Here is an 11145-nt window from a genome sequence, read left to right as displayed (position 1 = left end):
CCCAGACTTATTTAATCTATTACTAAATCGTTGTGATCAGTCACCATTAAATACCCTAAACCTGGGCCAAGCAGTAGACCACCAGCTTCCTTCAAATATAAAATAGTCTAGCCTCCATAAGAAAAATTTTAACCAAATCCAAGCAACTCCTATGGCTTTCCTATGAATCTAAACTACTGATTAAGCAAAGGGACAGAGCCAGGGCCCTATACCAGTCCACTAGAAACAAAACTGACCTCATCACTTATCACCGATTAAGAAACCAGACTAAGAGAAAAATAAATAAATGACAAAAAACAATACTTCCAACCCTCTCAACAAAAATTCCTACACAACCCACAAAAATTCTGGCAATCAGTCAACTACTTCCTCAACCCTGGAAAAAAAAAACACCCCCTCTCCTACCACAACCAAACATTCCAAATCCTTAGCCTAACAGTTTAACTCAAACTTTATTAATTCTATCTCCTGCCTACTTTCTGGCCACCAACAACGACCACTAACACTCCCATCCCCAGCTGCTAGTACAACAAACTCCTTCTCCTTTAAATCTATTCAGACTTATTACATTAAAAAGCTCCTAAGCAAACTTAAGCCCTGCTACCTCACCATCTTCCAAACAAATTTCTAAAAATAGCAGCACAATCCACCCCCTATCTTATCTCAGTACTAATCAACCAGTCTATCTCTGGACAATATGTACCTCACCTATGGAAAGTCACTCACATCATCCCCCTCCACAAGAGTGGCCACTCTAGCGATATCTACCGCCCCATTGCTATCCTTCCACCCTTAGACAAAATCCAACAGAAATGTATTCAGCTACAACTCCTCAACCACCTAACCAGCAATAACCTCATATCCAAAACACAACATGGTTTTAGACCCCAGTATAGTACTGACACTGCCTTATTATCCTTCACAAACACTATTCATCAACAAATGAACAATGGACAAATAGTCTCTGCAATATTTGTGGGCATATCAAAAGCCTTTGACACCATTTCCCATCAACTGCTACTTAACCAGCTTCCTACTTACAATCTCATTTCTGCCTCCCTGACTTGGTTTCACAGTTATCTATCAAACCGCCAACAGGCTACTAAATGGGAGAACAATCTCTCCCCTCTACTACCAGTATCTACTGGTGTACCCCAAGGTTCTATTCTTGGCCCCCTACTCTTTATCATCTTCACAAATAACCTCAACTCAGCAACCCAACATCTCTCAATCATTCAATACACAGATGATACATCTCTTATCTGCTCTGCACCTTCCCAACAAGAACAACTAGAAAAATGCAAAAAGCTTTCCAGGAAATTGAAACTTACCTATCAAACCACCAACTCACCCTTAACCCTAATAAGACTAAGTTAATGATTTTTACAAACAAAACAACCATGCAGCACCCCCCCCCACCCCTCACTATACAATCAGCCAATGGTACCAAAATTGAGCCTACAAACCAAGGAAAGCTCCTAGGTATTACAATAGATGACCACCTCAGATTTGATATTCATATCTCCTAACTACCAAAAAAGTCCATGCTAAACTTGGTGCTCTCTACAGGGCCAAATCTTGCCTAACCCACCAAGCCAGACTAGCCGCTGCTAGATCTCAGCTTCTATCTGCCCTGGTCTACTTTCACACATTTTCACCAACTTACACAAGGCAGACCTTCACAACCTTGAATCCTGCTATAACAAAATTGTAAAATTCACTGTCAATCATCCCTGTAAGGTTCATCACTATTCTGCTCTTCAAAAACAAAACTGGCTTGAACTTCCAAACCTGTTAACATTAAACCAGCTTACCCTCACCCACAAAATAATATACAGCCCCTATTGCTGCCCCAGATTTGTAACCTTGGCTCAACTACAGGTCAACAGCAGCTCCCTTAGGTCATCCGATAGGACTCTGCTCAAAATCACACAATTTCATAACTACCATGCTAACTCCCTCTATTCAAACAAAATAGCCAAATACTGGAAAGCTCTTCCCCAAAACATACAGAGCATAACCTGCCATTCCTTTTTTTAAAACTAAAATAAAAGACTGTCTTAAAAGCAACTGGATCAGCCCCTGTAGTCCTTCTGGATAAACTTCCTCTCTCCTACTATTTTTTCCCACCTACACTCATCCTCCTATTACAGCTGTAGATACTTTGATCTTTTAAAATGAATTGTCTCCTCCTTCTAAATTTTAATCTCTTTAATATTTCAATTATACTCAGTTCACACACTATTTCACTATGTATACTATGTATACAATTATCTTTTTTCATGTGGCATGCCAGCTGACCGCTCAGAGATTACTCAGTTATCAATAATTATGTAGCTCTTATTCTAATCTGCTCCTATGATGTAATGAACTCAGCTAGCTTTGACCTTTAACACGTGTATGTATGGTATACTTTCAGAACTAGTTATTGTTAATTCTTTATGCATTTGTATGTCTTTATTCTTTCTATGTCTAGCTTTAGTTGGAGCTATTCTCCCTGGGTCTCTGCTGAAGACTGGCTCCTGGCCAAGTTGGACACTACCCAGTAAACAAATATAAACAAATATGCAGAATACAGCTCATACAGCTAAAGCTACTGCAGTGGTAATAATAATGATGAATATTGACTGTTCAAGTTAAGCAAGCAGCGGGGCAGTCCCCTGTATATAGAAATTAGTCATTTTATCTGTGTACAGTTTGGTGTCTGATTGTAATGCAAAACAAAATGGCCACAGTAATTCATGTTACATTATTTTATTCAAAGTCACAGTAGCAAAAAATGGTATAAATATCCCCAACATAATGATGTGTCTAGTGCAAGAATCAGGGACAAAGCCAAAAACAATGGGGGGTGAGGGGACAAAGACCTAAAATAGCATTTTACTTTAGGTAAGTAGAAGAGAACAAGAGATGAACTATAATAGCTGCCAGCATTCTATGTCTACTACACTGTGACTATTCTGGATTTTTTCACAACCCACCCACCCCATCCCAGTTGTGTTCATTGTGCAGCTCTCATTACCCACCCTTTATGTAAATTTGACTTTACACTGCCTCCTAGTCATATTCCAACTACACTAGTGAGCACTATCTGGGTAGAATAATAAGTTTTCAGTTACCCTCTGTTTTATATTTCCCTTTGACATGTATCAACCAACAGTATTAACCACATTTCTACCTTAAATTTAAAATCTCTAATATGGTTCCTTGTACTGTCCTAAAAGAGCATAAAATGCCTTGTTGGTAAAAAAAAAAGATAATACACAGCAAAAAATGAAGCTGAGCTGAGAATTGATGTTCATACTGAAGCATATGTTTTATAATGTTTGTTATTGTAATGTATTCAATTATGCCCATTCTATAGTGCATAATGATGAATGAAGAGTTTGTTTTTTGCAAAGGGCTCTTTAATTATGATTTTACACTATGCAATTGATTAGTTGATTTTAATTGTGTGCAGTATTTAAATGAATGCTTGATGTAACATTTCTTTTGGTTCTGAGGAATTTTTTTTCGAAAGCGTTGAATAAAGTAGAATTTATGCTAGTCTGTGGTTTCGTATTTTCCAGCCTTGAGCAGTTTTTTTGATTGATGTTTATACTTGTTCAGCACATGAGAGACAAGGAAGGAGGAAGAGATTCTGTTATCAACTCCTTATTTATATCAGTGCACAGACTACTAATCCTGAAGTGTGCTCTGGGATCTGCCTGCTTGAACTGGACTGGACCTGTTGCTACAAATTGTTCTAGGTGAAAGAAGGAGCAATCAGTATCTTTCTTTGGTGTGATGCAGTGAGCCATTCCTGCAGTTATTCTCTTGGATGGTAGATTACTTTTCTGGCAAGAGCTTTTCTGGTGCGCAGGAATGAGTCTAGCACAGCTTAGCATTCTGTGATGTTGTTGTAAATCTCTGCACATACTTGCACGGCACAAAAGGAAGAAGGAGAGGGGGGTGAGAAAAAAGGGGAGAGAAATTTTAGAAGTCTGGCATTGTTTCGGCTAACCTTTCCTGGTGACAAGAAGAACAGCAGGCATCTTGTTTCCCTGACATCATTCTGTGGGCCATTCTTGTGATGTTTGTTCTATTAGTTGGATTCTTGGTTTGGCAGGTAGTTTTTTACCACAGTTAAAGTAATGTTGTTTAGTTCAATTGTGTAATTGTCGTTAGCTGTGAACCACTGTGCACACTTGCACAATGTACAAGAGAGAGAGAGAAGGAGGGGGGAAGAAAGTTTACTATCAAATCCTTTAGTCCTTTTTTTTCACATTTGGATTTAGACTCCTGTCTGAAGTGAGCTCTGGAACCTGCCTGCCTAAACTGTATTGGGACTATTGATACTAACCTTTCCTGTTTTCTCTAGCAGTTGGTGCACATGGTTATGGCTGTGAGCTGTAGTTCCTATGGTACAGGGTTTGAGTCCCTCAGCCTTCGTTTGCCTACTTTGTGACCTTGAGCTAGTCACTTAACCAGCTAGTACTTAGGAGAACTAAGAATTTGTACTAGGTGCCTCGATGGTCCCCTGCACTGCAAACCTAGTAATTCCCTATAAATCTTCTCATCTTTGGGATATTCTTGTGGCTGTTTTCCTGTTTGGCAGATTCATGCTTCATACGAACTTTGATGTGATAAATACGGGATTGTTGTACAAGTTTAACACCTATTCTGCTGAGCTGTAGACCACTCTGCATATATATGGAGCACGTACAAGAGAAAAGGAAGGAGAAGAGATTATATTTATACATCTGGGTTCATATTAGCTGTGTGAACTGAAATGAAGCAGCATGACACTGCTAGGCTATTACTCTGGCCCTTGTGGGTATAACTGTGACCTTTATTATGTTTCAAATACTAGTTAAGACTCTTCTGTATCAAGGAACCACTGACAAGGTACGATAGCAGTTTTACTGTTGAGGTTACTTATTTTACTTGGACTTATTTGGTTGCCTAGCTATTGTATCATTCCCAGCTACTCTACTGTTTTGCATTTTTACTGAAGTTACTGGTTTAACTGCTATTTCACGTTTCTTTGCACGTATGCCACTGTTTGAGCTGTCTGCTATTGTACTTTTGTCTGGTATTGTACTGTTTTTTTGTTGTTTTTTTGTTTTATTTCTACCTTTGCTGATTATAGTGATTTTACTGCTACATTCTAACATTCTAAGATTCTGCTAACATTCATTAAAGTCAGGACTACAGCAAACAAAGTAAAACCTTCTCCTACACTGTAAAAACAATGTAAAAGTGCTAAGCAGTCCCCATCTGTACAGTTAGAAAATATAAAGCCGATAGGAAATTTAGACTTAATTCTAGTACTATGGCAAATGACAAGATCTTCTTAAGCTACATTAAGAACTCAGAAATAAGACCCAGTTCTGTTCCGAACTTATCTTCACTGGTGTATTCCACTCTGATGGAGAAAGTATAGCTAATACCCTTGCATATGAACATAGCTCCTGCTTCATACCTCTCATGTCTCCCTCATAAAACTTGATTGTGCCACCTGCTGTCACCCTTGAGCAAGTGGCTATTACTCTATACAGCAATAAAAACACTAGCTCCATGGGAACCAAAGTATCAGATGTATCTGGAAGCAGGTATCTTGTACCACACAGACTAACCCTCCAAAATCAATTTAACCTTTGTCTTTCCACAGGCTATGCACTACCTACCAGGCACTAACTGAAACTTCAGTACCTGAAACTTGGAGAGCAGACACAGTTGTCCCCTTCTTCAATGGTGGTCATATGACTGACCCCAGTAATTATATGCCCATCAGTCTCAATAGCTTTATCTGTAAAGTTATGCAGCTCATTACCAGTGAACAAAAGTGCCATTGGTGAACTGTAGACCTTACACCCCAATCAGTTTGGATTTCACGAGGGCAGGTCATGGCTACTCAACCTGTTTGACTTTTCTGTCAAAGACACAAATGCTTGTTGGCTAGGCTTACATAGACCCTTGGGCTGATAGCCTAGTACCTACCTATGTACCTATAGCAAAGTTCTTCATTAGCACTCTTCAAGAAAAATCTTGATGAGTGGATGGGAAATAGGAAATACACCCCGGGGATCACTTTTATGTCTCTGCTCGACAGTGGCACAGGAAAATAACTTTCTTGGGTGGTGTAAGCCAGGGAACCTTGTTGGATAGGCTTATGTAGGCCCTTGGGCCAATAGCCTAGTACCTACCTATGAACCTATGAACCTATGCTTTAGATAAAGTTCTAACTGGATAAAAAAAATGCTTAATTGATAGGAGGTGTAGAGTGAGAATATGGAACACTTACTCAAACTGGTTTGTTGTTGCTGTTTTTGTTTACTTGCTTACTTGACCCTGACACTTCATGACCTCAAAGGTTTTAGCATGTCAGACCTGTCTGTCAAAAATATTGCTTTCAGTTCTTGAAAATTCATATTCATTGCTTCATAATGCTATCTATCCATCTTAGCATCTGTCTTCCTCTTCTTCTTCTTTTTCTGTTTTCTTTCATTCTCAACACCAGTATTTCTCTAATAAAACCTGATTTTGCACTACATGATTAAAGTATGTGAGTTTATGTTTTACTGTCAGGGTTCCCATTGAACAGTCTGGGTTTATTTCATTTATATATTGACTGATTTCATCGTCTTTCAGTATACAGAATTCTCAAAAGTTTTCTTCAGCAGCACAGTTTAAAAGCATCAGTTTTTTTGGTACACAGTCTTACTTGTATCCCAGCTCTCACAGTCATATATTATTACAGGAAAAAAATAGCATTGGCTATACAGACCTTTACTGACACTGTGATGTTTTTGTTTTTTGGAATCTTATTCAGATTTGCCATAATTTTTCTTCCAAAAGGCAATAATCATTTTAATTTTATAGCTGCAATAACCATCTTCAGTGATGTTTTAGCCCAGGAAAATGAAATCTGTTCTTCTCCATCTATCCATCTATTTTCAAAGAACCAATATAACTAGATGACATTCATTTTATTTATTAATTTTTAATAAGCCAGCTTTTGCATTTTTTCCTTTCACCTTCATTTACAGGCTGTTCAACTTTTTCAGACATCAGAGTGGTATCATCTAAATTCTTAAAAGGTTGTCAATATTACTCCAAGCAATTTTGATTACAGCATCTGATTAATCTAACCCAAGATTTTACGTGATATAGTCAGCATATAAAGTGAATAAATAGGGTAATAATATATATATCCTTGTCATACTCCCTTTCTATTCCTGAACCATTTAGGTGTTCCTTATTTGGTTCTAACGTTCGCTTCTTCTTCTGTATACATAATCCTTAGGAGACAAATAACATGATCTGGTATTCCCATTTCTCTAAAAACATGCCACAGTTTGTTAAGGTCACATAGTCAAAGACATTAGAGTTGTCAAAAAGCAGATGTGAAAATTTTGGGTCTATATCAGAACATCGAAGTTTTAAAACTTCGAATGTTCTAATATCGATCCATTTTGAGCGAACGCTAAAATTAACAAAGCTGCAGAACACCAAATTCTTTCCTAGGAAAAGAATTCAGTTGGCCGGTTCTGTGGCTTCACTATTTTCAGCACTGTGGTGGAAATTTACGGGTCGGGTTCAGGTAAGTGTGCGATTGTGTGGTTGTTAGGATTAGGGCTCGGGTTAGGTGAGTTAGGGTTAGGGTCGGGTTAAGTGAGTTAGGGTTAGGGAATGGGTTAGGTGAATTAGGGTTAGGGGTGGGTTAAGTGAGTTAGGGTTAGGGTGTGGGTTAAGTGAGTGTGCGATAGTGACGGACATTAGGGTTTGGGTTTGGGTTAAGGTAAGTGGATAGATAGTAGTGTCTGTACAGTTTAGTGTAGGCTTACTTGTAAGATTATAAGTGTATGTGTGTGTATTGATGTTTTTTAGGTGTGCTTGTGTTGTGTATGTGTTTCAGAATAGGGGAAAAAAATTTGCTGTTCTGAATGTTCGATATTATGTGGTTTAGATATTTTAGGTTAGATGAAATAGCATTCGCTATTTTCATCTTTTGATAACATGATATAAATGCAAAAATTTTATGGAACTGTTTTATTTTCTCCATTACCCTGTAGATGTTAGCAATTTGGTCTCTTGTGTCTCTACCATTTCTAAAAACAGCTTCTACATCTGGGAATTCCTGGTCCATATATTGCTGGAATCTAGCTTGCAGGATCTTGATCATTACCTTGCCAGCATGTGAAACAAGGGAAATTATTTCATATTTTCAGCATCATTTAGCATTGCCCTTTTTTGGAATTGCCATATAGACTGACCTTTTGAACACAATGGTCACTATCCTGTTTTCCAAATTTGTTGTCAGTTTTCATGTGGCACTGTAACAACATCACATGGCTGGAATTCCATCACCTCCAGCAGGCCTGTTATTATCAATGTTTTCTAGGGCCCATTTAATTTCACTCTCAAGTATGTCTAGCCCTAGATCAGAGGACACATCATTGTATATTTCACCTTCTGTTTCTGTTATGTCCCTCACATATTTGTCATTTATCATGTCCATTTTATGTGAAAGTTTCCTTTAATCTCACCGATCTTCTTGAACAGATCTCTTGTGATTTCCATTCAATTGTCTTCTTCCATTTCTTTACGCTGCTGATTTAAATATGCTTCCTTATCTGTTCTTGCTGTCATTTGAAAGTCTGCATATGTTTTTTCCTATCACCAGTTCCTTTTCTTCTCATCATTTTCTCAGCCACTTTTAAAGCCTCCACAGATAGCTATTTGTCGTTCTTAATCTTCTTTTTGTTTGGAATATTTTTTTGCCACCTCTTGCACAATTTCCCATTATTCTTCATCTCTAACACTTTTCTTGTTTTTATTAATTTAATTCTAAACTGTATGATAAGAAGCTGATGCTCTTAGCCACAGTCAGCTTCATGTCTTGTTTTTGCTAACTGTATAGAACTCTTCCAGCTCTGATTGAAAACTATATAGTCAATCTGATTTTGTACTGACCATCTGATGATATCTATATGTAAAGCCAACACTTAGGTTGTTAATTTGCTATGACTAGTGAAATATCTTGGCAAAATTCTATCACTCTGTTTCCTGCTATATTTTATAATCCAAGGCCATACCTGCCTGTTATTCCAATTGTACTTTGACTACCATCTTTAGCATTCCTATCACCCTTGATGAATGCAATATCTTTTTTTGTGTTACTTCCATATGATGCTGTAGATCTTCATAAAACTGGTCAAGCTCCTCCTCACTAGCTTTAGTAGTTGCAGAATAAACTTATATCATGGCAATTTAAAATGGCTTGCATTGTAGTCTGAGATGATTGTATCGTTTGTTGGATTGTTGCCGAGCATTGATTTGGATATCCCTTCATTGACTTTGATGGTTACTTCATTTCTTCTGCAAGATTCTTGCCCACAGCAGAAATTCTGATGATAATCTGATGTACAATGTTCCATTACTTTCCATTTTACTTCACTCATTCCCAAGATGTCCATGTTTGTTCTTTTCATTTCAGCCTTAACCACATCATGTTTACCTTGGTTCATAGTTCTTGGATTTGAAGTTCAGTGGTGTATAATTCTTTGCAACGCTGGGCTTATTTTCATCTTTAATCCATTTTCACCACTTGATCCAGACCTACTTGTGTTTTTCCTCTGTTATTCCTCAGTATATGCTGGACACCTTCAGACCTGAGGGTTTCATCTTACAGTGCTATTTCAACTTGCCTGTGGTTGCTTTTACCTATGGGGTTTTCTTGGCAAAAACTACTGGAGTAGCTCACACTTAATTCCCCAGTGGACCATGTTTTAAGTAATCTCTCTGATAACTCATTGGCATTATCAATTGGATAACAATTAATAAAGGAGGCCTACAAGTCTTGGTGTTGGGTCCAATATTATTTAATCTTTTTATGAGCACAATGCAAGAGAACAAAGCAGTTTAACTAGGTAAGATCGCACACAACACCAAAACAGGTTCACTCATAATTGATATAAAAAAGCAAGCTTGATTACAGCACTGTTTGGACTACTTAAATGAATGGTCACTACTAAACAGGATTAAGTTTAATGTTAAGTGCACGATCCTACACTTTGGAAAAAGGAATCAACACTAGCTTTGTGGAAGGATGTAAGAGATTTGGGAGTTGTAATACATTACATACTGAAACTCGATAAGCAAAGTCATGACATAGTCTGAAGGTGCTATGTCATCATGAATGACATATTCAGAACTATCTCAAGAAGGAGGAAGGAAAGAATGTAAGCTATTACTGTCTAAGACCTGTGTAAGGCCAATCATTGCATATTGCAGTTCATCATTCAATTACATACGAGGTCAAGTTAAATTGTTAAAACAAATGCAAAAATCATTTATAATCAATACAGAATGCCTGAGGAACATGAGTTATGATAAAAAAAAACTTCAAACATTAAGATTTTTTGCTGTTAGCTGTTGGGTATTAAAGGAAAACCTCACAATAATGTTTAGATCAAAAATAACAGTCATGTAGCAGAAATTCTGAATATCACATTAACATCTCCTGATTTAAATGCAAACAAAAAATACATATGGTTAGGATTCCTAGAAATGAAAGCAGTAATAAGACTGGTAGCTTCTCAGTTAAAGGATGCCATGAAATGCTTGGAGATCAAGCAGGCAATCAGTTTCACAGTGTGTAAGAGATTAGTAGATTAAGTGGCAGGTGATAGAGCATTTCATCAAAGGTTTTGTACTAGTAATAGGCTCTTAGCCAGTGTCATGTGAGACTGTGGCCCCCTTGTACCCCATAATACACTGAAAATTTGAAAATGTCTACACTGCTTACCATGATCTTGCTAAAGACTTTAACACCATTCTCAGTGTGATCACCATAAGCAAACTTTCCAGTCTCAGTGTTAACCCTTACATTGTCCATTGTATAGCTAACTGGATGACTGGGCAAACTCACACAATCCAAATAGGAGGGATTTTGTTCATCTCTAGAAACATTTATAACTGCATTACTCAGGGTTCAGTCTTCAGTCCCCCTCATTTTTGGCATTTATTTCCCAGAGGTAAAAGTGGATATCCAAGCTCTACAGATAACCAAGTATGTGGATGACTGCAAGCTCTACTCTGTTGTCAGCTCACCCAGTAGTACCCATATTCTTCATCAGGGTTTATATCAGATCTACACCT

At 37.7% G+C, this 11145-nt stretch overlaps 1 long non-coding RNA gene across 1 annotated transcript in view; it reads left to right on the top strand.

Annotated features, from left to right (window-relative positions):
- The first annotated feature begins 4068 nt into the window (after positions 1–4068).
- LOC122817372 overlaps positions 4069–11145 on the top strand; it is an 81104-nt gene continuing 74027 nt past the window's right edge. The window contains exon 1 of the long non-coding RNA XR_006367227.1: positions 4069–4887. This is a non-coding gene — a long non-coding RNA (uncharacterized LOC122817372). The remainder of the gene's footprint in view (positions 4888–11145) is intronic.

Source organism: Protopterus annectens, chromosome 12.part0 (genome assembly GCF_019279795.1).
Source record: "Protopterus annectens isolate FY-2018-M chromosome 12.part0, PAN1.0, whole genome shotgun sequence".
Lineage (NCBI taxonomy): Eukaryota > Metazoa > Chordata > Ceratodontiformes > Protopteridae > Protopterus > Protopterus annectens.
This window is presented reverse-complemented; position numbering and strand designations above follow the sequence as displayed.